The 25598-nt window shown below is 42.0% G+C and overlaps 1 protein-coding gene and 1 long non-coding RNA gene across 2 annotated transcripts in view; both read left to right on the forward strand.

Moving 5' to 3' along the window:
- PLCB1 (phospholipase C beta 1) overlaps positions 1-25598 on the forward strand; it is a 587785-nt gene that overhangs the window by 158552 nt on the left and 403635 nt on the right. The gene's annotated exons all lie outside the window — the stretch shown is intronic.
- Positions 14781-16253, forward strand: LOC144587741 (uncharacterized). Its single transcript, XR_013542881.1, has 2 exons — positions 14781-14873; positions 15990-16253. It is a non-coding gene; the product is annotated as an uncharacterized LOC144587741 (long non-coding RNA).

Consider the following 25598-nt stretch of genomic DNA (forward strand, 5'->3'; position numbering starts at 1 on the left):
GCCCTGCATTGTATATTTGGGTACCATGTTTAACAGAGAATTCCAGCTTTCAGAAAGTAGCAAGATAGAACTACAATGTCAATGAATAATAGCTGTAATTAAGAAGTTACCCTCCTCAGTGGTCTTCACAATTTGTTTCTGTGGGAGTAGATACAGGGAAAGCTGTAATCATCCATAACTATATGGTGACTGGAGCTTCCATACAAATCAGGATGTAGAACAGGACATTGTTTGATTACCAATGGAGCTGTCCAAAAATTCTCCAAAAACCTGATGGAGCTCATGTACTGCCCTTGAATTAGGTGAGTAGAAAAATATTCCCTGCTGATTATGTGCAGATATAAACAGAGATCGGGACCTATTTTTTAGATTTTTTTTTAAAGCTTGCAATGATCTGTTTGATTTTTTGTTTGTTTGTTTGTTTATTGTAAATAAATTGCACAAGAGGAGTTTGGTTTACTGCTTTATTTGCTTTTTCTGTGTTTCTGTGATTGTTTCTATTATGGCATCCATTACCTGAAAATGTCCAATTTGTCTAGCCTGCTATCTGCTTCATCCATCTTTTTGCAGTGGTGTTGATGGGCACACTTTGTTCTCTAGTAGTTAAAAATCATTTTGAATGAGGACGTTGTTCCCAGAATAGCATTGATGATGTGTTTTTGAATATTTCCTCTGCATATCTGGCTCACCCTGAAGGGTAACTTTTTTTCAACAATTACCTCCTGGAAGTAAAACTGCCAAAACAGTTTTTTTCCTCTCTTTTGCTCTTGCATGTCAACACATTTGGCTTGTTTTGAAAGCTCTGCAGTGTCTGGCAGTGATACGATGCTTGTAACAAAGCAAGTGGAACAGCGGATGCAAAGCCTGAAATGGATAAAAGTGAGGTTCGGAATTTCTTTAGAAATCTCAAATAGAACTTGGCAAACTACAGCAAGCAGCTTCCTATCGTAGTGAGACAGGAAGTGTCATACTTGATACGTTGTGGTGGCACTTTGAAGCAGAAGTTTATGCTCCTGGGAGAGATTTTTCTCCCCCATTGTCAAGAGGAGACAAAACAACCTGCTGGCAGCAAAAGTTTGTTGAACATGAACCCAGTTCACTAAGTAACATGTTGTGAGAAAAAGAGAGAGAATTAATTCATTCAGCACTAGAAAAATTGTCAAATATGTATGCATTTCTGTGTGGAACTCCAACCCACAGTGCTCAGTACAGCTTCCTTCTCTGTTAGGATAATCAGAATTGCTGCCTCAAGTCTCATATATACACATACATGTATAATCATTTTGCTTAATTGTGCAATTGTCCTTGCATGGTCAGATCTTCCCTAGGGAGAAACACAGTCTCAGGATCAGGGCTGCCAACACACCATGGAAGTGAAAGCAATGTAGATCTCACAGTGACCTTGACAGAACATGGCTCATGTTGGCCTCAACTCCAAAGCTCTTTGTATTAGAAACATGAGATCCTAGGGATGTGGTGGAAGAGCTACTCACATCATTAATGCATCCCAACAGGAGAGTTGTTTACTTTCCCATCTAAAGAAAACCATTATAAGGCCAATTTACAACAGATGATCTTAACAACTGTAGGTCTGTTGACAATATTCCATTCCTGGGCAAGTTGATTGAGATGATGGTGGCTGACCAGCTGCACACATTCTGGGAGAAAACAGATTGTTTAGATCCATTTGAGTCAGGCTTCAGACTATGCCATGTGATTGAAATAGCATTATCCTGAACCCTGCAAGATTATCTCTTGAGGGAGGCAGGCAGGGGGAATGTAACCCTGCTGGCCCTCCTGGATCTTTCTGTAGCTTTTGATACCATTCACCACAGTATCCTTCTAGGATGGCTATTGAGTTTGGGACTGGGGACTCCATTCTTCAGTGGTCCTGGTCCTTCTTCGAAGGCTAATCCCAGATAGTACAGCTTGGGAAGCATTGTCTTCTCCTTGAGACCTCTGTTATAGGGTCCCCAGTGCTTTTTAATATCTATTTGAAGAAGAAGTCATTCGGAGAAGTCATACAGAAATTGGAAATTTGTTGTCATCAATATGTGGATGGCACACACCTCTATCTCTCCTTCTCTTAATCTTTAGATGATGCTGTGCAAGTCCTTGAGCATAGACTGTTGTCAATAATGGGCTGGAGGAGGGTCAGCAAGTCAAAACTGAATCCAGATAAGACAGGTATCTTTCTGTTAATAGGATCATTTGACCGGTTGGAGGGAAGTTTACCTGGTTTTGATGGAATTGCAGTCCTCCTGAAGGATTGGGTTTGCAGCCTGGGGGTACTGTTGGACCCAGCTTTCTCCATGGAGCTGCAAATATTGGCTCTGTCCAAGAGTGTCTTTCATCAAATTCAGTTGATTGGCCAGTTCCACCCCTACCTGGATAAGAAATGCCTAACAACAGTGGTTCATGCAGTGGTAAACTCTAAAATAAAAGTACTGTAATACTCTCTATGTAGAGCTGCCCTTGAAGTCAGTACAGAAACTTCAGCAGGACCAAAAGTGGCAGCCAGACTGATTACAGGTGCCAGCAGATATGAACGCATATTTCCAGTCTTGGCACACCTTCATTTTCCCATTGTTAGTATCTGTGTTCAGTTACGGTGCTAGTCATATCCTCTGAAGCTTATTGGTTTAGGACCTAAATACGTGATGTAATGTCTCTCCCACAAAATAGCTACCCATCCCACATGCTCCTCACAGTCCTTGATGTTAAGAATTGCAGCACCTAAAGAGGCAAAAAAAGCCAACACAAGGAACCTAGCTTTCTTGATTGTCGAAAGGGGCTCTTTCCAACCCCATTCTCGCCAACAGAGGAGTGAAGCAAGGCTGCGTCCTGGCCCCCACCCTGTTCAATCTATTCATCAATGACCTCGCCCCACTTCTATGCAATATCATCGGACACAGCCCCAAACTAGGCCATCTACAGACACCGATCCTACTGTACGCGGATGACATGGTCCTTCTTTCCCGTACAAGGGTCGGCCTAAAGCGGCTCATTACCTGCTGCCTTGACTATTTTTCACACAATAACCTTCAATTAAACTTCGAGAAAACCAAAATCATAGTCTTCGGCAAGGCTTGGAAAACTTTCCCATGGTCCTTCCATGGGAAATCTATCCAGCAGGTCAGAGAGTTCAAGTATTTCGGCGTTTTCTTTCACTATCGTCACTCCTGGACAACTCACCAACGGGCAGCAACTAAGTCTGCCAAGCTCTCGGCACAAGCCATTCTATGCTTCCACCACACCTGGGGCCATGGCTACATCCCCGCTGCCCTGCAGATCTTCAACTCGAAATCAGTCTCACAGCTCTTATACGGCGTCCCCATCTGGATGTCTTCACTACACAGCTCCGTGGAGAGAGTCCAATCTGTATTTCTATACAAAATCTTAGGCCTTCCTCACTGTGTTCCATATGCTGCCCTATGTCTTGAATGCGGTCAACAGAGAATTGAAACTAGGGCCTGGCTCAGTTTCCTAAAATACTGGGTCAAAATCTGTTTTCTCTCTCCTAAGGACACCCTGCTTCAAGCCCTGCTTGCTGACAGTTTGTTACCCAAAGGCCTGGCCCTATTCTTAAAGAAAATCAAGACCCTAGGGCTGTCACCAGACCTAATGGGTTCAATACCCCCCTCTAGGGTCTTCCAAACCATCAAAAACAGGGTCTTGGACATAGAAGGGCAAACGCTGTTTAGCGCGGCCCTGAAAGTCTGCTCTCCGCTGTACTTCCAGCTACCTCTCACCCTCGGACGTAGACCCAACTACCTTCATCTTCTAGAACAGCCACAAGACCGCTGGGCATTCACCCTCGCTAGATGTAACATATTACCATCAAGTCTAGCGCAGGGCAGGTATAGGGGCTTACCAACAGAATTGAGAATTTGCCCATGTGGGCAGGGAAAGACTGAATCCCTGCAGCACATGCTATTCTATTGTACACTCTACAAGGATATCCGCCTGTCACATCAGATGGTCTTTCTCCCCCTTCATTCCGGATGGGCAGACCTGAGGAAAATACAATACCTTCTAGGTGACCTTAGCAAGGAAGTCACTCTATCAACCGCCAGATACGTCCAGGCCATTATCCAGAGACGCCTCAACATGTTCCCCCAAAACGAGGGGCTCCAACTTTGAGAGAGAGAGAGAGAGAGAGAGAGAGAGAGAGAGAGGGCGGGCGGGCGGGCGGGCGGATCGACTGAACGAACAAACGAACGAACGAACGAACGAATGTACATGCCTCTTTGAGACCCAGGCCAGAAAACAGGCAGTATTTCAGTGCTTAAAAGATGTGATCAGGTGATGGCAAGTGACCAATAGATGTCAATGGCTTTCTACACACGATCCACTTCAGATTCTCCTTGGAAGTTAGATGGTGGCTATGTGAAAAGTATGCCCTAGTAGTGCATATAGATGTTTAACAGAAGCAGCCTCAAGCCAGACTGAAATGTGAAAAATTGCTATGGCAAGGTTTGCTGGGTAAGATTATTCCATATCACCTACTTCATACCAAATAGTAGCTGTGTCCCCACTCTCTTGGAAATTAAGTAAAGATATATATATATATATTGTCTGTAGGTGTTCAGATGTTATTTAATAGAGCAAATACATTATGAGTCATGTACTTGTAGTGTTCCTGTCAAGTTTCTAAAAGCCTGCAAATGTTCACTGTAAAATAGAGCATGGCATTTCAAGAAAAAAAAAGTACCTGAAGGTCAGAGCTGTACCTCCATGTATCCTACTCATTACCTAAGTTCAATTCTTGAATGGAATTTTTTTTTATGTAGGTGGACCTTGATCTGCAGCTGGCAGCAAGGGAGAGAAAAGGAGGAGAATTGCAACTTAGTCTCTGACAAAGATATGTGTTTGCAGTTCAGTATGGAATAAATTTGATTAACAAGAATACTCAACTCCCCTGAAAGAGACCCTGCCGTGGTTCAGATTAGACATCCCTAACCTGGTGTCCTCCAGTTGTCTTGGATTAGGGCTCCTATCATTCACGGTCAGCCTGGCCAAAATGCCCACCTAGGCTACAGTATAGGCTTCATGGGAGTTTGGGGCACTGGGCCTGGGAAATCTGCTTGAAGTGCTGCACTGTTCTGCATTTGTGGAGCGGGAGCAGCAAAGGATCCCTATTGATGAAAAGGGAGTTGCAAAATATAGGTAGTACTAGGCAGGGTATTCTCCTGCAGGACTACAAAATCCTCACTTATCAAATGAGAAGGCTCAAAGGTGCACTTACGAAGGGTAGCTTTTGCTATGTTGGCTGCAGCTAGAATCCAAACAAGGCCCATTCAGACTTTCTACCCATGATTTTCTGTTAAAAGACTCTCTTCAACACATTTTGTATAAATTAAATTGATGTGGATGGTACCTTAATTGTGTCATTTTGAGGTAACATTTTACATTTTCCCCCAGTTTCCCTGGGTCCATAGCAGGAAAATTGTGCTCAGTGAATTTTATGTTGAAGAAACTTGGTGATTGGAAGAATTGGGTGGGTGGTGGGGATAACCTGATTAAAACTAAAGAAAGGTGTACTTTTTCATTTGAAAACACAGGAATATTATAGAGCAGTGGTTCCCAACCTTGAGCAACTCAGGTGTTCTTGGACTGCAATTCCCAGAAGCCTTCACCACCAACTGTGCTGACTGGGGTTTCTTAGAATTGCAGTCCAAGAACACCTCCGTTACTCAAGGTTGGTAAACTCTGTCAGAAAAGATTCCTATTGTGCTTGGGATTCACTCAAACATACCTTTAATTTAAGGAGTTTTCTGAAAATGGAATAGTTCTCTCTCTGTCCCATCCCTGGGACCTCTTGCTCTCTTTTGATAACATGATGAAGCCCTCTGTGTCTCAGCAGTGAGTAGTGGAATGAAATTCTGATATGAACGGTTTCAGCACATTAGCATGTCCTTTCTTCTTTACAATAATTTTCTGAAGGCTGAGTGGGAGCCATTAGGAGTTCCCTGCTCATCTATCATTCTCTCAGCTTTAGGATGTAGTTATGGTCGAAAATGATACCAACATGGCTGCCTGCACACCTGTCTGAATGTTCTCTGGTAAAGCCATGGGATATGAGATGCAAGGAAACCTTGTTTGCCAAAAAACCTGCATGCCTGCTTGTCTATTTGGATCCTCTCCATTCTGGAAATGAGAGGGAGCCCCTTAGGTTATCCAGAAGTGATGAGCAAACTGAGCTTGCAAAAAAACACTGCTGAATAGTCATCCCAGTATGGCATAGTAGTCCCTCTCCTGAAGACTAAGTCCCATCATAGGCAGGCTTACCTGCAATTCTTGCAGAATGAGTTCCTTCTAAGTCAGAGTGATTAGCAGCACCAGCCTGGAGGCACAATTTATGACATAGTCATGAAAGACCTCACCTGTATTCTTTAATTATGAAGAAATATACTGGAATAATGCACATACCCCAGGGGTACCATGCAATGTTTCGTTGAAGGTCCCGTTTGTCTCCTCATCCTGTTGGTACTGCTCCTCCTGGTTCCTCACCATGACAAAGTTTTTAATGGTCTCTGAATGGCATCATTCTCAAATCATGTAATGCTGGTTGAGGTTTTATTTACAGAATTTTTGGCAGGCCCAACAAAGAGAAGCTTGAAAGGATTCATAAGAAATGAGAGACAATCCTTCCCTGCAACTTACTGAGAGACTAATTGTTGCAATTGTAAGAACCTGGGTCATGATTTGTAAACACAAAGAACTATGCTTTATTGCACTGTAGCTCTTTTGACTGGGATCTTGCATGCTTTTTGGGCTGATTTTTATTTCTTTCTGTGTAATACTCTCCAAACAACCAAGTACCAGCATGGAGGAGGGGGCTGTGAATGGTACGTGAAGAATTGAGAGCGAGAATTGGAAAAAAAAATCTGTAGGCTGAAAATGGGGAACTTGCCACAAAAGCCAGGATCTGAAATAGAGAAACTGTGGGAATCAGGACTGTTAATGAGGGTCACCTTGTGCTTGATAGTTTCTATTAAAAGTCCAAATTGCAGTCTTTTTCTTCTTCTTTTAGTTGACACTAAGAGTAAAGTTAGGAAAATATGTATGTGGGAGGACAGGGTGTTTAAATCTCTTGAGTGCACAAGGTTGTTCCAATGAGTGTAACATGCCATCAGAAAGAAAATATCTCCATATCTTCATCTAGCACCACAACAGCTGCCAGGACAGTTTTGATGAGAATTTCATTTAAAAAAAACTTATACTAAGATGTGCAAGAAATGAAGGGTTTCTGCCTTATGGGGACAATAGAAACTGGAACCATAGGGTTTTTATCTTATCTATCAATCAATTGATCGACTAGCGAGCCCACTGACCTGTCTGTCGTTCTAGGCCAAATCTTTTAGAGGAAAGGCTTTCTCTTTCTTTTTGCAGTGGCAATGTTTGAGCTGTGCCAAAGTTCAAGGGAATCTCAGAGCTGACTCTTGGGTTTTTGATTATATTGTCTGGAAATGAAATATAAAGGGATTCCCAATTAGCTAGCATGAGCAGGAACTGGAATTCCCAGTGTTCTGGCAGGGATGGGGAATCACATGACTCGCTGTCTGAGTCGGACGTACGTTGCATCAGTGACTTGGGGGTTTCCGGGGCCACTTGTGACTCAACATGCGACTCTGAGCCATTTGTCCAACTCACATTGTCAAATCCCTGTGGCTCCCCCACCTCTCGGCCTACCTGCTGCTGCTGTCACCGCCATCTTCAAACGCAGTACATCAGAGGGCCTTTCATGGTGATGTTCTAGCTGTCATAGTCAGAGGGCAAGTCCTCCACCCCACCTGGTTGTGTCAGTCACCCTGGTAATGCTTTAGGGCAGGCTAGAGCATCACTATGAAAAGCCTTTGTCCTTTCTCTTCTGTCACAGAGCCTTTCAGCTGGTCACCACATATGTCATGAGAGGCAGTGGCCTGGCTCCTGGACAGAGGCAGCAGCTGCAGGCAGGCTGATGGCAGTGGGGGCTGGCAGTGGGATACCGAAGTCTTTGGTACCAAGTCCTGAGTTCCAGGCCTTGGGGCAAGGCAAGCGACTTGCAACTCAGACTTGATATCAAAGACTTGGACTTGGGACTTGGGTCTGCCAACATCCCTATGTTCTGGTGGGTTCATTTGGGGCTTATGGGGATGAATCACTTTTTTTCTACTTCAGCAGTAGGTTGAAAGTGGATCATTACAGTTATCTTTAAAACAACAACTCCTGTTATTACGAGGATGGGCCCAAGACTTTTAAAGAGAAGATTATACCTCCTTCCCTATTCCTCAAATATAAGTTGGTTGGGCTGGCAGTTTCTTCTTATTTCAGATCAAGATATAAGGCAGTTTTCTCTATGGTACTTTAGGCATCAGGCTAACTTAGAGAGTCCAGGATGAGGTGTGTGGCAGAGAGGAACAGCTAGAGAGCCCAGAACCAGCAACTAAGAGGCTGGCACTACAATCTCCCTGCGCTTGCTGATTGAAGTGATTATATCACTCTGCCTAATGGAAGGGCTAGTCCTTGTGTTTGTTACCCTTATATTACAGAGCTAAGGGAAAGTGCTTGCCTTGTTGGAAGTAACATAGGAGGTCACCACAAATAATGCAGGAGTTGCTCTGGGACTGAGATTCATACTGTTTTCTGTTGACTACATAACATGCAACCAGAATCAGCCCCACGTCCCCCCTCCAATCCAATTTTTTTTTTCTACAAATCTGGATGGCTACCACAGAAGCTGCCTGGACAAGCTGCAAACAAGGGTTGATTGTCAGTTTTCTTCTTTCTCTGCAGACTCCTGTCTGATTGGCTGAAATGATTTCACCCAGGAAAACCTTATTTCCTCGGTGCAAATTCATGGTGAATTAATTTATATTTTCCCACTGTCATACCCATAATGACTGAGGATTGCCTTAAAATTGGGCTTTAAAAGTGTGCAGCCATCTTAAAAGAAAAAAAGTTGGTTTTCCAGGCACGTTAAGGATGAATTGTAACCTAACAAATCATCTCCTTTAAACAAAAAATGTGAGCTGCTTGCGAGCAAAGAAATAAAGCTAATAGACTACAATTTACGCCAAATGAAATTTGCTCATCTCTATGCTGCAACAAACTCTGGGAGGCAGTGGAAGACAGGAGGGCCTGGTGTGCTCTGGTCCATGGGGTCACGAAGAGTCGGGCACGACTTAACGACTAAACAACAACTAATGTTGCAACAAGACTCCTTGTGTTTTTGGATAATTTTTTTAATGCTTTAAGTTTCAGCTGTGGAATAAATAAATAAATAAATGAATGAATGAATGAATGAATGAATGAATGAATGAATGAATGAATGAATGAATGAATGAATAATAGGTAAATCTGAAGCCTCTTTTGATGCTAATACACCACAGTGAGGAGAAGAATGAAGAGATCCACTCATGAAATGTATTTGAACATTCAGTTTCTATTATGACAACAGAACAACAAAATTTACACTGGAAGCATTCCTGAAGTCAATTGTCCAGTTAAACACAAGTACATAGATGTTAAGACATACAATTATTAGATCAATACTGTATATGAACTAGTGGACTATGGAACAGAATGGCACTGGGAGGGAGATAATTAATAGCATTTTCTGCAAAGGAATGGAGCACTGGTTATCAGAAGTGCCTGGATGGATGGATGGATGGATGGATGGATGGATGGATGGATGGATGGATGGATGGATGGATGGATGGATGGATGGATGGATGGATGGACGGATGGCCGGACGGATGGCCGGACGGATGGCCGGCCGGATGGCTGGCCGGACGGATGGATGGATTCATTTATTTCCCAGGCAAAGATACTTCATATGGCATTCCTCAGAAACATAATTGCACCTTTGTAGAGATACTTGCAGAACTTGGAAAAGTTCCCCCTCTCCCTTCCCTTCCCTTCCTTTAAAAAAACAAAGCAAAATAAAACTTTTCATAACTTTGAAAATTATCATAAACATTGGCAGAATACAATCTTCTGCAGGTATCTACAGAGTGAATTTGAATTAAATGAATACATTGGATTTTTTAATGATTTGAATAAATTTGATCTCTACTATCATGGGATATCTACTAAACTGTTGTGATAGTATGCAATACGTCTTACAAATTTCAAAACCTGGCCTTTTTTCTCAAAGTCACTTTGAGGATGATGATGCTGGGTGACATAAGAAGCACATGAGAAGAGAGATCCCAATCTGATTGGCATATTTAGAGTTCTCTTCTTCCTGTCCACAAGACCCTCAGATCTTTCCCAATGTTCAGCCAAGGGGTCTCGGAACATAAGCTTGAATCCCATAAGCTCTGATTTAGGAGCCTTCTTATAGTATTTTTTTAAAAAAAGTGTATATGAAAATACCAACATGAATTTGACCCAACTCCAGGAGGCAATGGAAGACAGGAGGGCCTGGTGTTCTCTGGTCCATGGGGTCACGAAGAGTCAGACATGACTAAACGACTAAACAGCAACAATATGAAAGTACAAGAATGACTGAAAAATCCCCCTATGCATAACTTGCCTTTCTAATCCAAAGCCATGCTGGGGTCCCTGTACTTCTGTCATTTCAGCAGCTGCTGTTGCTACTGATGGGACTTGATGGTGTTGTGAAGGGGAAGAAGGAACTAAAGGAAGTGTTAAGAAGGGCTTTTTCTTGCTAGTTCAGTTACCACCTTCAAAGCAGATTCTGAGCCAAGCCACACTCAAAGGAAAGGATGCCAAGAATGTTTATTTGCCTGGAGGGGGAAAAGACATAGGAGACGGTTGGCGAAGAATCACTCTTGTATAAGACTATCAGTTATCAGGCACTGGTAGCCAGGATAAGTTTTTAGACATATAGATGGCGTGTAAATATTTGTAAAGCCATATACTGTGAATGAAACCACAAGATCTCATGGTGTGTGTGTGTGTGTGTGTGTTTTGTAGGTTGTGTGTGTGCCACGTGTGCACCATACGGTTTGCTTGACCCAGAAGATTTCTGAAAAGCAGCCCAGAAAGAAGTTCTTAGAAATCTGGTCTTCATGTAGACTGCTAGAGTGAACTGAAGTGCTTGTCAGTCTCTTTTGCTTGATATTTTTTTTTTTAGGTTTTTGGCATTCCTTTCTTAGAAGGAGGACCCTTCACACCAAGAATCCTGTTGAACTGAATAAAATCAGACAGTTGAAGTGCCCTATTGATTTCTTCTGCTGCTCCTGGGAAGGGAAGGACAAATGCTATTATCGGCAACTTTCCTTCTTGAAACCAAGTGCCATCTGCCAGAGAAGGAGCAGAGTGAGCAACAAAGGTCAAGAGAGCTCCTTTGTGCTCAGTGAAAATAGGTGCTGCTCATCAGAAATCAACTCTTCCTAGATAATGCATCTTCCATAGGAAGGAAAACAAGTATTTAGAGATGGCTTCCTTCTAGGTTACTAACATAAAGAGCCGCTAGTGAGTCATCAAATTAAGGATGAATAAGGCTCCTCCTCCACCCCACCTTGGCTGCTTTCGTTGGGCACTGTGAAGAGTGGTGGACGTGTTCTTTTCTCTAAGTGTGATGCATGTTAGGTGTCCCTCATGCGTTCCAGATGAAACAGGAGCAGGTTAAGTGAGCCTGTTTTTCAAAATGATATGCCTTAGACTAGAGGTTCTTAACTTTTTTAGTGATCAGCACCTCACTGAATTTCAGAATACATTCTTGCAATCCCTTGAAAAATGTGTTCCTATTTATTTGTTGGAAAAATTACTTTTATTGTCAAACAATTTATTTACTGAAAAACAAATACACACATATATATTGACATAAAATTAAAATAATGTCTCATTTTAATGGCTAATTTGCTGCTGTTTATTCATAATAATATTTTGAAAGCAGGGTTCCTTTTTCTGAAAGAGGTACGCATATATCATCACTTGCATTAAGTGATTTCTGGTGTTTGTTTTTACAGTGGTGCCTCGACTTACAAAATTAATCCATATTGGAATGGTGGCCGTAACTCGAACATGTTGTAAGTCGAAGCACCATTTCCCATAGGAATGCATTGAAAACCATTTAATTCATTCCGGTCAAAGAAAAAAAATCACCAAAAAAATAAAAATAAAACACTGCAAGCCCCAGGGGCTGCAAAAAACAAAACAAAACAGTGGCAGAGGTGGCGGGATGGGAGGCAGAGGGCAGCAGTGGCGGCTTTGGAAGCCCGGGAAGCCAAAAGCTGCCCAGACCTCCATGCCAGTGCCAGCTTCCCGGGCTTCCAAAGCCTCCCCAACCGCTGCACTTGGTGCTAGCTTCCTGGGCTTCTGAAGCACCGGTGCCCAGAGCGGCGGTTGGGGTGGTGTTGGAAGCCCGGGAGGATGAGCCTCCCTTTTCCTAACTGTTGGGGCAAAGAAGCAGCCTCTTTGCTACCAACGGTTTGAATGTCCCGCCCTTTCCCCTTGCCTTTTTTGTTTTCGTAGGTAGAAGCTCTGGCCGCAAGTAGAAGCAAAAATTTGCGGCCGGAGCTTTTTGTAACTCAAAATTTTCATAAGTAGGGACGTTCGTAAGTCAAGGCCCTACTGTATATACAAAAGTGATGAAAATCCCATTTGACAAAGATAGGTGGTAGGAAATGATAGAGGTGTCTGCAATGGTGCCTTCACCAGTTGTGGAAATGATTCTAACTGAGCACACAAAAATTGTCCAATTTTTCAAATTCCATTTGAATATGTGTATTGGCCAGTATTCCAGTAAGATTGTCTTTTATTAAATTACCGTTGTCTACAGAATTACGGTAAAAAAGAAATGGATCCAGTATCCATCTCTGCTCTTTGCTAATAGCCATGAAAAGATGTACTCGGTGTTGCAAATGTACCAAGTTCAGTTAAAATTGTAATTTTCTCATTTTCCAGAACAATTTCATCAAGCAAGGGAAAGTTTGGAAAATTACAATTTTCAACTCAACATATCCAATTTTTTAGTTTTTCAATAAAAGCAGATAATTTTCCAGTAGGTGTCGTGATGTTCTTACCATATCCTTGCATTGATATATTTAATTCTTTCAAGTGAGTGAATAAATCTTCTAAGTAGGCCAGTTGAAACATTGCATCTCTTCTTTCAAAGTTTTTAACTAAATAACAACTTTATTTAGTAAAAAACTGAAAAAATTCCTCACATATTTCAGAAACCCCGCTAAGGATAGAGCCATCTTATGGCCATGTGATATAGAAGCACAGTACAGTCAGCACCAATTTCTTCCAAAAAAAGCACAACAGACATGATGATTAATTGCCCGTCCTCAGATATAATTTACTACATTTATTGCAGTAGCTAAGTGTTCTTTTAATTTCTCTGGTGAAGTTTTCAATACAAGTACAGTGGGGTCTTGACTTACGAACGGCCCAAGTTACGAACATTTTGACTTACGAACCGCTCTCATAGGAAAATATTGACTTGTCTTACGTACTTAGATTTGAGTTACGAACTAAAAAAAACTGGAAAAAAAACCACGTGGGAGGCAGGGAAAGTGCAAAATTTGAACTTTCAGTTAACTTTTGGCCAGTGAAAAGGGTGCCTGTCTGCTTCCTCACTCCTCCCAGCGTTTAGAGAGTGGATTGGGAGACAGTCTTCAGACTGCCTAGTACTGCCTGGACTGTATTTTCCCTGCCTTCCCTGAACCTTTCTTGACCTAAGAAAAAAAGAAACAAAATATCCCCCTCTAGTGGTCGAAGGCAGAATAGCAGCTTCCCATTAGTTTCTATGGACGGAAAAGAGCAGATACGGATCAAATGGTTCTCAATGCATTCCTATGGGAAATGCAGATTTGACCTGAGAACTTTTTGACTTGAGAACCGCCTTCCAATACGGATTAAGTTCTCAAGTCAAGACCCCACTGTACATATTTATTTTATTTATTTATTTATTTATTAAATTTATATCCCGCCCCCTCTAGACCATGTCTGCTCGGGGCGGCTTACAGCATAAAATAAGACAATATAAAATATAGATAATCATAAAAATACAATTGGTATATTAGTTAATACAATTAATTTAGGAAAGAATTGCCAATAGGGTAAGATGGGAAAAATAAAAATAAAAGACTTAGCTGACTGGAGGGAAGGCCTGCTTAAATAACCAAGTTTTTAACTGTCTTTTAAAAACACCCAGCGAGGGTACCAGCCACATTTTTGTAGGAAGGGCATTCCATAGCTGAGGGGTCACTGCCGAGAAGGCCCGGTTTCTAGTTTTTTCCTTCCGAGCCTCTCTTGGCGTCAGACCCCTCAGCCGTCCCTGCTGGCGGTGACGGGTGATTCAGGTAGATCTGGGTGGAAGAAGATGATCTGCCAAATATTGAGGTCCCAAACCGTTTAGGGCTTTATAAGTGATCATTAGCACTTCGAAGTCGACGCGGAAATGGACGGCCAACCAGTGCAAAGCAGCCAGAGTGGGGGAGATATGTTGGTGTTCTCTCACCCCACTAAGAAGCCTGGCTGCCGCATTCTGGACCATCTGGAGCTTCTGCATCAGCCTCAAAGGTAGCCCCACGTAGAGAGCGTTACAGTGGTCTAGTCTCGAGATTATGAGCACATGTACTAGAGTAGTGAGGGGCCCCCTATCAAGATATGGACGCAGCTGGGCAATCCGCCATAGATGAAAATAGGCGGAGCGGACCACGGACTCCACCTGGGTTTCCATGGTAAGCGTTGGGTCCAGATGTACCCCCAAGCTGCAGACCTCATTCTTTGCGGCAAGGGTTGTCCCCCCAAAAGAAAGGGAGTTGCCTATACCGCTGACGGGAGGACCACCCACCCTCAAGACCTCCGTCTTGTCCTAGCCATGCAACATGCTATATGTTATTGTAGCCTGCAGTACTTTTTTATACATATATGCAAAAAATCTGGCATTTTTGCCTAACATCGCAGAGGCTTTTTATTTATTTATTTATTTATTTTATTTATTTATTTCTAAAGAATGAAAAGACAATCGAATATTTTACAAATATTAAATACAAAACTATTCCCCACTTTTCTCCAAATCACATATATCACACCTTTACCCATCACCTTTTAAAAAAAATTGACCAACAATCTGAGTCTCTTTTCAAACCACATGTCTCCATTTTATCGGCATATTTTAATAATGGCTTCCAGTTTTCCGTGAATTTACTATGGTTTATTTCGCCTCTATATACTCTAACTTTATTCATTATTTTTTCCATCAACAATGTATGCCATATTTTACTTGTGAATGCTTGCAGTGAGAGATCTTGGGCTTTTTTCCAATCTTTAGCTATTTCAGATCTTGCGGTGCCTATGAGATTTGCAATTAGTTCTTTATATTGTAGTTTCTCATTTCCCCCCGTGAATAATGAAAATAACAATAATGTTTCATTAATCTCTATTTTTTGATTAGTCAGTGTTTCTATCCATTTAATTACCTCCAGCCAAAAAGTTTCTATTTTGGGGCAAGAGATCCACATATGTTCCAGAGTTCCCTTTTGACCGCAGTTCCTCCAACATTTATCAGATATATCTTTATTAATTCTGTGTAGTTTTGTAGGGCATAGATGCCATCGGTACACTACCTTTAGAACCGTTTCTTTTGCACTTGCTGAAATAGATTTATATGGATATTTTTTCCAGATTCCTGTCCAAGTTTCTTCAGGTATATTAATATTTAAATTTGTTTCCCACACTGTTTTAGATCCTCCACCTTTTCCATATTCTTTTTCAATAATACTTTTATATATTAGTGAGGTTAATCCTTTCTTTTTATTTTTATCTTTTTGTATACAATATTGTTCGAATTCGGTTAATGTTCTTAGAAGGCCAGTTTTTTGTTGTAAGTGAGTAGCGAAACTTCTTATTTGTTTTATTTGTAGCCAATTGCTTTTTATTTGCTTTGTTTTCTCCTCTATTTGTCTGATAGTGAGTGGTTCCCCTGACTCGAATAAGTCATTAATTCTATATATTCCAATTTGCTTCCATTCCTTAAATTGTGCATATTTTTCTTTAGACTTAAAATCTGGGTGATCGCAGAGGCACCATCAGTGCAAATTGAGCCTATTACATCTATTGGTATTTGATGTTTCAAACAAACAAACAAACAAACAAACCCAGTCTTTAATTAGACTGAAAGCATAATTTCCTTTTGCCATCAACTCCAGTTGCTCACAAAATAAAAAATTTCCAACATATCCTTTGCCTTTATGTACTACATAGATACTAATAGCTGACTGCAATTATCAACATCAGTTGACTCGTCCAATTGAATACCCACTTTCAGAGGACTGGCTTTAATATCCTGACTGATATCTTGAATGGATGACTGGGTAACATCATTTGATAGCAGAATATGCTGAATTTTCTTATGTGCTTCAGAACTTAATACAATTTTCACAATTTCCAATGCACATGGTTTTGCCAATTCCTCAGCTATTGTATGAGGCTTTTTTTGTAGCACAGATATGCCACCTCATAAGAAGCTTCTAACAAAGGCGTCTGAATTGCCACAAAATCAAATTTTGTGATAGTAATGCTGATATCAAATTATGCCTTCTTATACTTCAAGATGTTAAGTGTATTCTCTGCAGCTTCACCACCATGCTGATTGTTTAAATATTCTAACAACTTGGACGGTTTGAGATTGGAGTTTGAAAAAAACCTTGCGACATAAAATGCACTGTGGTCGTTGGGTACCATCTTTCTCTGTTGTACAAGTGAATCCGTAAGCAACATAATCATCTTTCCATTGCCATCTTTTTGACATAGCAAGGGTTGCTACAAATAATGAAGTGATATTCACATATTATTTTAACTTACACATTTTAAGTAAATTATAAAATAACATGTAAACAAAAATTAATTACAGTTCTTACTGAAAACAAAGAAAATGGGTGTTCATTTGGCTTGCTTCCTTAACGTTTGCCCACAATGAAGTGCATGTTTTGAGCAATTTCTCGTGGTACAGGCGAGTGTATACAAAAGTAGGGTGGGTAGTAGTGCGTATCATATTGTTATAGCATTTGATCATTGAGTTTGCCAGTATGTATGTACTCATATCAACCATGAGTAAATAGTACAGTTGAGTCAAATTTATATAGAGACAGCTTTACATTTTATATTATAAATCCAGAATTTTAAAAAAAATTGCTACCACATGCACCATTAGAAATGCTTTCTTGCACCCCTAGGGGTGCACACACACCCGGTTAAGAACTGCTTAACCTTAGATGGTGGCCCAGGGAACTTCTACAGGCAGATAATAGAGTGTTTGCATAGCTTTCCAGAGCCTTTAAGTTGCTCTGGGTGGATTAGTGAATGTTGACCTCTGGGAAGGAGTATTTCAAACGTTTATGGTCAATGAGTCAATCATGTCTATGAGAAGGGCAGTAATTCCAGCGTTTGTCAGTGGGAGCTGAACAGAAGAGCTGAGTCCTGCTGAAAATAAGGAAAATAAGTATAGGATGCAATCATTTATAATAAACGGAAGGATGGATTGCTATATAATTTCCCTCTGCAGTAATCACTCCCAAGCCTGTGTGGAGGACAAAGGACCCTTGACCTGCTACGGCTGGAACCTGGGAGCCTTTGGGTTAGCTCGTTGGGTTTGCCTCTTCTTGAACTACAAGGCGAACCATTGAACTGCAGACTGCAGTACTTTCCTGAGTTGGAAATGGACAACATGTAGCATGTGCATAGCATATATGTAACGTGTTGCATGTCCACCCATTTCTGTGGCTTCTTTACCTTTCCAGACCCTGCCCCCCATAATAGCAATTAAAAAGATAGAACTGCCCTTCTGGGAATCCTCCAGGAATAGCCACTCTCTTTTCAAACAGTGTGCAATGCTCCATTCACATGCCTTCCCCTCCACCTCCCCCCGCCAGAAAAAAACAACAAAACAAAAAACTTGATTCTATAAAACCAGACACAGTGCTCCAAACTTTTTTGCTTTCAGAGGTGGAATGAGGGCCTTCAGATAATTAAGTGCCTTCATCTAAGGAAGGGTAGGTGGAAGACTCTTTGTGGTCTTTACCTAGTAATAAGGGAATGTGTCCCAAACTAAATAACCTCACTTATTCCAAACCAGATTCCTTTCAGTGCTGAAGGTCCCTGCATTCTTGGCATATCCATACAGGATATTCTCAATCATTTTAGATTGGGGTGGGCAACAAATAATGTGTGAAGGCCCCCCCCTTTCTCACTCCTGCTAAATTTGCTGCACTTTCGTTGGTAGTAGTGAACTCAGAATCTTTCCCTTAAAACAAGAGGCACGCTCTCTATGCACTTTGTTTACAAGTAAAATCATGCCCTCAGAAGACTTCTGGAAGCAGCTGTGTTTCAAAGTGATAGAAGTGGGGAGGAACATATCCCTTGGTTTTTAAGGGGAAAAGCTACAGAGGATTTTGCTGCTGCAGATTTGATGGCAGCGGCAGCAGTAGTGGAAAGTTGTCTGCTCTTGGTTTAGGTCCTTGGAACAGAATGAGTGTCTTCCTTCTGCACTTGATTGTGCTCGTGGCGTAGTGGTTAAACTGCTGTACTGCAGCTAAAACTGTTCATATTACCCGGGATTCAATTCCAGATAGCCGGCTCAAGGTTCACTCAGCCTTCTATCCTTCCGAGATTGGTAAAATGAGTATGTGAAGCTTGCATAATTAACTTGTAAACCACCCAGAGAGTGCTTGAAGCACTATGGGACCGTATATAAGCAGCACACTTTGCTTTTGCTTTGATTGATAGAGAGCTATGACACGTCAGTGGCTGCCTCACATTAAACCAGATAATTGTGCCGATTTGCAGGGTATAGTCTGTTCTGACTGGTGGTGGCTCTTCTGGGCCACAAGGGTCTCACAGTCCTTACTACCTGAGTTCCCTTTAATTTAAGATGACAAGAGTTGAATTGAACCTGGGGCTGGTTGTACTGCTGAGCTCTTTTCCAAGTTTGGTAGATGGAGTCCTCTATGATTTACAGATCTCAAATGAGTGTGTGCAACTGTGTGAGCATTAGACATGATTCTGCTAAGACTGTGGCCGCTGAAGGCAAATGTAAGCATCTTAATTAATTAATTAATTAATTAATTAATTAATTAATTAATTAATTAACTAACTGTTTAATTAATTAATTAATTAGATTTTTATCCCATCGTTCTAGACATATGTCTACTCAGGGCAGCTCACAATAAAATTATTCATGAAAACAATTAAAACAACGATTTACATTAACAATATTAGCATTAATCAAGATGGAAAATACGAAACAAAAGATTAAATAGACAGTAAAAGTCAAGTATTGACAGGAGGGAAGGACTGCCTAAAGAGCCAAGTCTTTAATTGGCTCTTAAAAAAACACTCAGCGAGGGTGCCAGGCTTATGCTCACTGAAACTATAGGGCATCTGAGAGGGGGGTCTTTCTTACTTTGTGTTTGCTTGACAGTGTGCAGTGGAAACTTTATTTTTAAACCCCTCATTTGGAATTCAGTGTTTCATCACCTCTTCCTTTATATAACAGAACATGTATTGCGGTAGAAATAGGATTTTAAAAAAAGAGAGAATGATGTAGGATCCTTTTGCTCTTTAAGATTAATGAAACCTCTCACTTAAGCTGTTCTTTACAAGAAAATTATTTTTTTAAAAAAAGAATGTTTATTTAATCATTTATAGCTCACCCTATATCACTGGATCTCAGGGTGGGCTACAAAGCTGTATAAAAGAATTTTTAAATATATTTAAAACAATATAAAACCAAACAGCACAAAATTTGAACACTAACATTAAAACCATTGCACTAAGACCTATTCAGGCCATGGTCCTCAATCTCCAAAGGTTCTAATAAATAAGTACATCTTGACTTGGCACTGAAATTATACCAATGTTGATGGCAATCAAGTCTCGGGGGGGCATTCTATAGTTGGTGTGCTACTGCAGAAAAAACCCTCCCTTGGGTCTCCACATACTAAACTGTTCTCAGTGGTGGGACCAACAGATCCCAATGAGTGGGCAGGTTTATATAGGGAGAGATGCTCCTTGAAATATACAGGGTCCAAGTCAAGGCTTTAGTATACTCCTGTTGTAACAGCCATTGCAAGCTATTTTGCCTTTTCCCGAAATTGCACTGTGTGGCTAAGGCCCTGTTGATGACACTGGTCAGATGCTAACATATTATAAACTGAAGTATGGTAAAGTTCCTTTTTTTCCCCTTTTGGATGACAGCACGGCAAAGGGATTAATATAAGTTGTAGTACAAAACTTTTCCAAAGTCTATCATATATAAAGTGAGAGTTTCAGAAACTTCTTTGTTGAAAAAAAAACAAAACACTACTTTAAAAAAATGTACACATTATACACAGCACTCATCCACCCAACTTGCCCAAGGAGCTAAAGAAAATACATGGCAAAACACAGGGGAGAAAGAGAAAGCAGGAAAGGGAACAATGGAGGAGTAGGAAGCAAAAAAAAAAGGAGATTCTGTTGCATGTATAATTATGTGAGTAAGTGTGTGGGCAACAGATATTCAGTTTAGAATATTCTTCAGCCAAGGTATTTTATTTATTGCTGTTATAGTTGAATTGTATACATTTGAAATCCTCCTAACTTAATCTGCATGTGATCAGGGCATGATTAGCTGTCAATTACAGTTGACAGTATTGAATTTGATTTTTAGCTCATTACTGTCACCCCTACTTCCTAGTCAGCAGAGAGCGAGAGTGGAAGGCAGGGCATTGTATGAGTCTGAAGAAAAAAGTCAGGAATTTGATGGCAATGGTTAAGAAATGCCATCACCCTTTTGTGTTCTCATAACTTTTCTTATACATTAGAGCAGTGGTGTCGAACTGTGGCCCTCCAGATGTTCTTGGCCTTCAACTCCCAGAAATCCTGGCCAGCAGAGGTGGTGGTGAAGGCTTCTGGGAGTTGAAGTCCAAGAACATCTGGAGGGCCACAGTTCGACACCACTGCATTAGAGCATGTAATATTGATGAGGTGATAAAATTTCAATAGAATTTGGTATTCAATAAATGTATAACTAATGGTTTAATGTTGTTTAATCATATGATACTGATTGTTCAACCCCTCTCTTGTGCTCTCTCTCTCTCTCTTTTTCTCTCCTTTTCTCTCTTTTTCTCTCATTTTCATTCTGTCTATGGTATGAAATTAAAGGAGGAGCGAGTGAAAGGTGATAATAGCCGCTCAGTTTGTATTACAAGAAACGGTATAACATGGCTTTTCATAGGCAGCCACATCCTGTGATGGGAAGAGAAGGCATTCTCGCAGTGGTCCCCAACCTTGGGTCTCCAGATGTTCTTGGACTACAACTCCCAGAAGCCTTCACCACCACCTCTGCTAGCCAGGATTTCTGGGAACTGAAGTCCAAGAACATCTGGGGGCCCAAGGTTGGGGACCACTGTGTTAAGGGAGAAGGAGCATTGTTTGAAGGGCAGCAACTTTGGGCCCAATTCATACATGCTTAGGTTCTTTGCAAGCTCCTGGGATCATATCATGTTGCATTTTCAAACAAGCAAATATGAAGTGCCCAAGGGTTCATGTGTGTAGGAAGCAAGCAGGACAGAGGAAATTAAACCTAATATTCTTCTTGACATGCCATTTTGCCCTCTGCGTGCAGGCCACACGAGACTTCACTTGAAACAATATAGCTGTGATATAGGTTTATCATCTTGGTTTACCACCTGGCCAGAAAGGTTGGTACTGTGGCTTAGTATAGTGCAGCTTCATGCATATAGGCTCAGCATGATGGCTATGATTGTTTTGCTCATGTCTACAGTTCCTGGTTCCTTCACTTTAGTCATTTGGCAATCTGAGAAATGAAACTTTCAAGATGGTCATTGCTTGTGGTTCAAGATTCCATGGGAGAATTTGGGGGGGGGGGGGGATTGTTGAAGGAGTGATAATTTTGGGTTGATCAGTTTAATTCAACGCACTGAGTCCACACATATGGACTAAGTCAGATGATTGATTCTTCTGTGTTGTCTCTTCTCACTGGCATGGGCAATCAGAGGCCTCCATGCATTCTTAAATGGAACTGCTGGCATTGATCCTGTAACAGTTTGCATGCAAAGCATGTGCTGCCTCACTGCATTATGATCCTTTCCTATATCCTCCCCATGTAAAGTGTAAAACCTGTCCTACTGGGCTCACTGTGAATAATACAGAGAATTGCCTAGTGTGCATGGCCAGGGAGAAAAGAAAGATAGCGTGCTTATCATTTTGCTGTTCTCTTACGTTGTTGAGTACCTCTTACTGAAAAACATACCCTGCGCATAAGAAAATTAGCATTTCAGATGCTGCTACCGTCCTTTGATATGCTGGTTATCAAAGGGAATGTTTTTACATGGAAGAATATTCAATCATGTGTGTTTCCACCTATACTCTGAAGTGGTACAGATACACATTACCAGTGCAGTAACTTCTAGGCCTAAACCAGAGTGTGAATATGTCACTGTTACATACAGCACTGATGTTACCTGTCTGTCATGGGTTTGGAGGGAAAGTTCCATCCTATGGGGAGTGGAAGGCGGGACATCAGGAGGAGGGGCTGTACTGTATATATATGTGAAGCGTGTGAGGAGAGAAGGAGAAGAAGCAGCAGCTGGGAAGAAGAAGCTGGTGTGGGAGTCTGTGTGTCAGACAGGGTACTACTGTGTGTCAGTCAGTACCAACCTGATAGGTTCAGGTGTCTGTATGGTTAGCCAGAACTGATAGGTTCAGGGTCTGTGCTTCAAGTGTGTTCTGTGTGAACCAAACTGTGTGCATGTATGAATGAGATTAAGCCACGTTACTATATCTTATTCACCTGATCATTTTATTTTCCCTGTGTGTTGTATTTAAATAAACCTTATTCTTTTATTTGTTGAAAATCCATCCCTGGTCTGTGTGACTTCTTATAGGGAATGGTTGGTGGCAGCTTAGTTAACGTGTGGCAGATCCCAGTAGGTCTGGGTTTGTCACATTGATTGGTGTCCAGCGTGTGGGATACGACTGGTCCAGTTGTCCAGTGGTCCAGCAAAGCCTTGGCAAGTGTGCCCAGAGCAAGGGGGGTCTAGTCAGGGACAATCTGAGAGCACGTAGGTAATCTTCTAGGTGTGCCTCACGGGGAGGTGCACTAGTAGAAGAACGTGTAACCTCAGATTGGGGGCTAGATTAGGGAGCTCTGAGGCATTCTGTTTTGGCGGGAAAAAGCTGAGGCAAAATTGTAAAGTAGAAGTGATTTAGCCTGCCTGCTGAGAGGCCCAGCAGAGGGGGGTAGACTCTAACTCGCAACTGTTGCAAGTTAGTGCTGAAGGACAGCAGCAATCTATAGAGAAAGCTGGTTCTGAGGCAAAAGAAAAAAAAAGTGGTCGCTTTATTTTGAGGCTTGACTTTTGAAAGCAGCCTGTTCTGGGGGGGGGGATTATGCCCTTGACTCGAAGCCAAATGGCAGAAATGGGTGAAGTGAAAGACCCCCAGGTTGACCAAGGTTCTGAGGATGAATTTGGCTCAGTGCAAGGTGACAGCACGGGAGAACAGAACCCAGAACTCAGAAAATTGCTCATAGCCCAACAGCATGAACTGAGGGTGAGGGAAATGGAGGAAAGGGAAAGAGAGAAACAAAGGCAATTTGAGATTGAGAGAATGGAAAGAGAAGCAAGATTGGAGAGAGAGAAAATGGCGTTTGAGTTAAGGAAATTGGAACTGATGAATCAGAACAATAATAACAATAGGGATTCTGAGGGAGGCCAATTGTCTAAAGCTGACCTGAAGAAATTCCCTGTGTACCACAAGGGAGATTGTCCTGAAGTGTTCTTTTCCCTAGTGGAAAGAGCGTTTGTGGACTTCTCAGTAAGGGAAACTGAGAAGATGACCATCATGCGATCTTTAATCAGTGGCAGCCTTGCTGAAGTTTATTCAGAGATGCCACAGGAACTGATGAAAGATTTTGCAGAGTTTAAAAAACTGGTGTTTGCAAGACATGGGATAAATGCGGAACAGCTGAGGCAAAGATTCAGGTCAATCACCAAGAAACCAGAGCAGACTTTTACCCAAGTGGGGGCCCAATTGGTGAGGCTGCTAGAGAAATGGCTATCTCAGGAGGGGACAGAGACCTTTCAGCAGCTCAAAGACTTGATAGCGCTGGAACAGTTCTATTCAGTCCTGCATGGGGAACTGAAATTCCAGGTGAGGGAAAGGAAACCGAAATCTGTGGCAGAAGCAGCAGAGATCGCAGATTTTATTTCCCAAATAAGAAAGCCCTTGGGTGAGGGGAAAGCGATGGGGAAACCTAAAGAAACCTACAGCAAGTACTCTCAGGGACCAGGGAAAAACCAGCAAGGGGGAGGGGCCCATGGTGAAGGGAAGCCCTCAGACATGAAACCAAGACCTCAGATTTTGGAGGGAAAACCAAAACAAGATGAGAAAGACTCAAAATACACCAGAAAATGTTATTTCTGTCAGGGAAAGGGCCATCTAATCTCAGAGTGTGAGAAATTAAAGCAGCTAAAAGGAATTGTGCCTCAGGATTCGAGTGGAACCAAGCCAAAAGCTGTGTTCTGTGTCCAGAAAGAGCAAGGCTCATTGTCACTGAGGGAGCCTGTTGCCATGGCTACTCAATCTGGAACAGCTACATCTGCTGATCAGGCTGAGGAAAATGGTCCTCTTGTGGAGGTCAAGCGATGCTTGCTAGTGAGAACAGATTCTCAGTTGTTTGAAACAGCAGGGGTGGACGTAGGAATACTTGACCATCAGTATCGGGGGCTGCGGGACACTTGTTCCCAGGTGACCCTGTGCCATCCAGATATTATTCCTAGGGAGTATATAATCCCAAATGAGAGCATGAAGGTGGCAGGGATTGAGGGGCAGGTGATCTCACTGCCAGTAGCGGAGGTACCTGTGAACTTTCAAGGCTGGAGGGGAGTTTGGCGGCTAGCAATTTCATCGACTCTGCCAGCAGCCGTGCTCGTGGGAAATGACCTGGCTGAACATGTGAAACGGGTGCTAGTGATTACACGTTCACAAGCCACCACGGGGACAGTTCAGGGGGGTGATGATGAGCCAGAGACGGAAGCAGAGGGGAGTTCTGAAGCTGTGGTGGAAACCTTAACCACAGACAGCCGATTTGGACAAGAGCAAAAGGCAGACACCACTCTCCAAAAGTGTTTTGAACAGGTGACTGACGCCCAGCTAACACCTGAAACCCCAGTGAGATTTCTAGAGAAAAAGGGGATTTTGTATAGAGAGACCCTGAGGAATATCTCAAAAGGGGGAGATGGGATCCGAAGTCAGCTAGTGGTACCTGAAAAGTATCGCCCCATGATCTTACAAAGGGGGCACTCTGACATGTTTGCTGCGCACTTAGGGGTGAACAAAACACAGCAGAGAATCACACAGAATTTTTACTGGCCTGACATAGGGAAGCAGATCAGGGAGTTCTGTAAACAATGTGATGTGTGTCAAAGGCAGGGGAATAGCCGCGACAGGACCAAAGCAAAGTTGTGCCCTTTGCCTGTGATTGACACTCCGTTCAAATGCATAGGGGTGGATATTGTGGGACCTTTGCCCAAGGCCACAAAGAGGGGGAACAGGTTCATTCTCACCATTGTGGACCATGCCACGAGGTACCCTGAAGCCATACCCTTGACTAACATTGAAACTAACACAGT

The sequence above is a fragment of the Pogona vitticeps genome, chromosome 1, assembly GCF_051106095.1.
Source record: "Pogona vitticeps strain Pit_001003342236 chromosome 1, PviZW2.1, whole genome shotgun sequence".
NCBI lineage: Eukaryota > Metazoa > Chordata > Lepidosauria > Squamata > Agamidae > Pogona > Pogona vitticeps.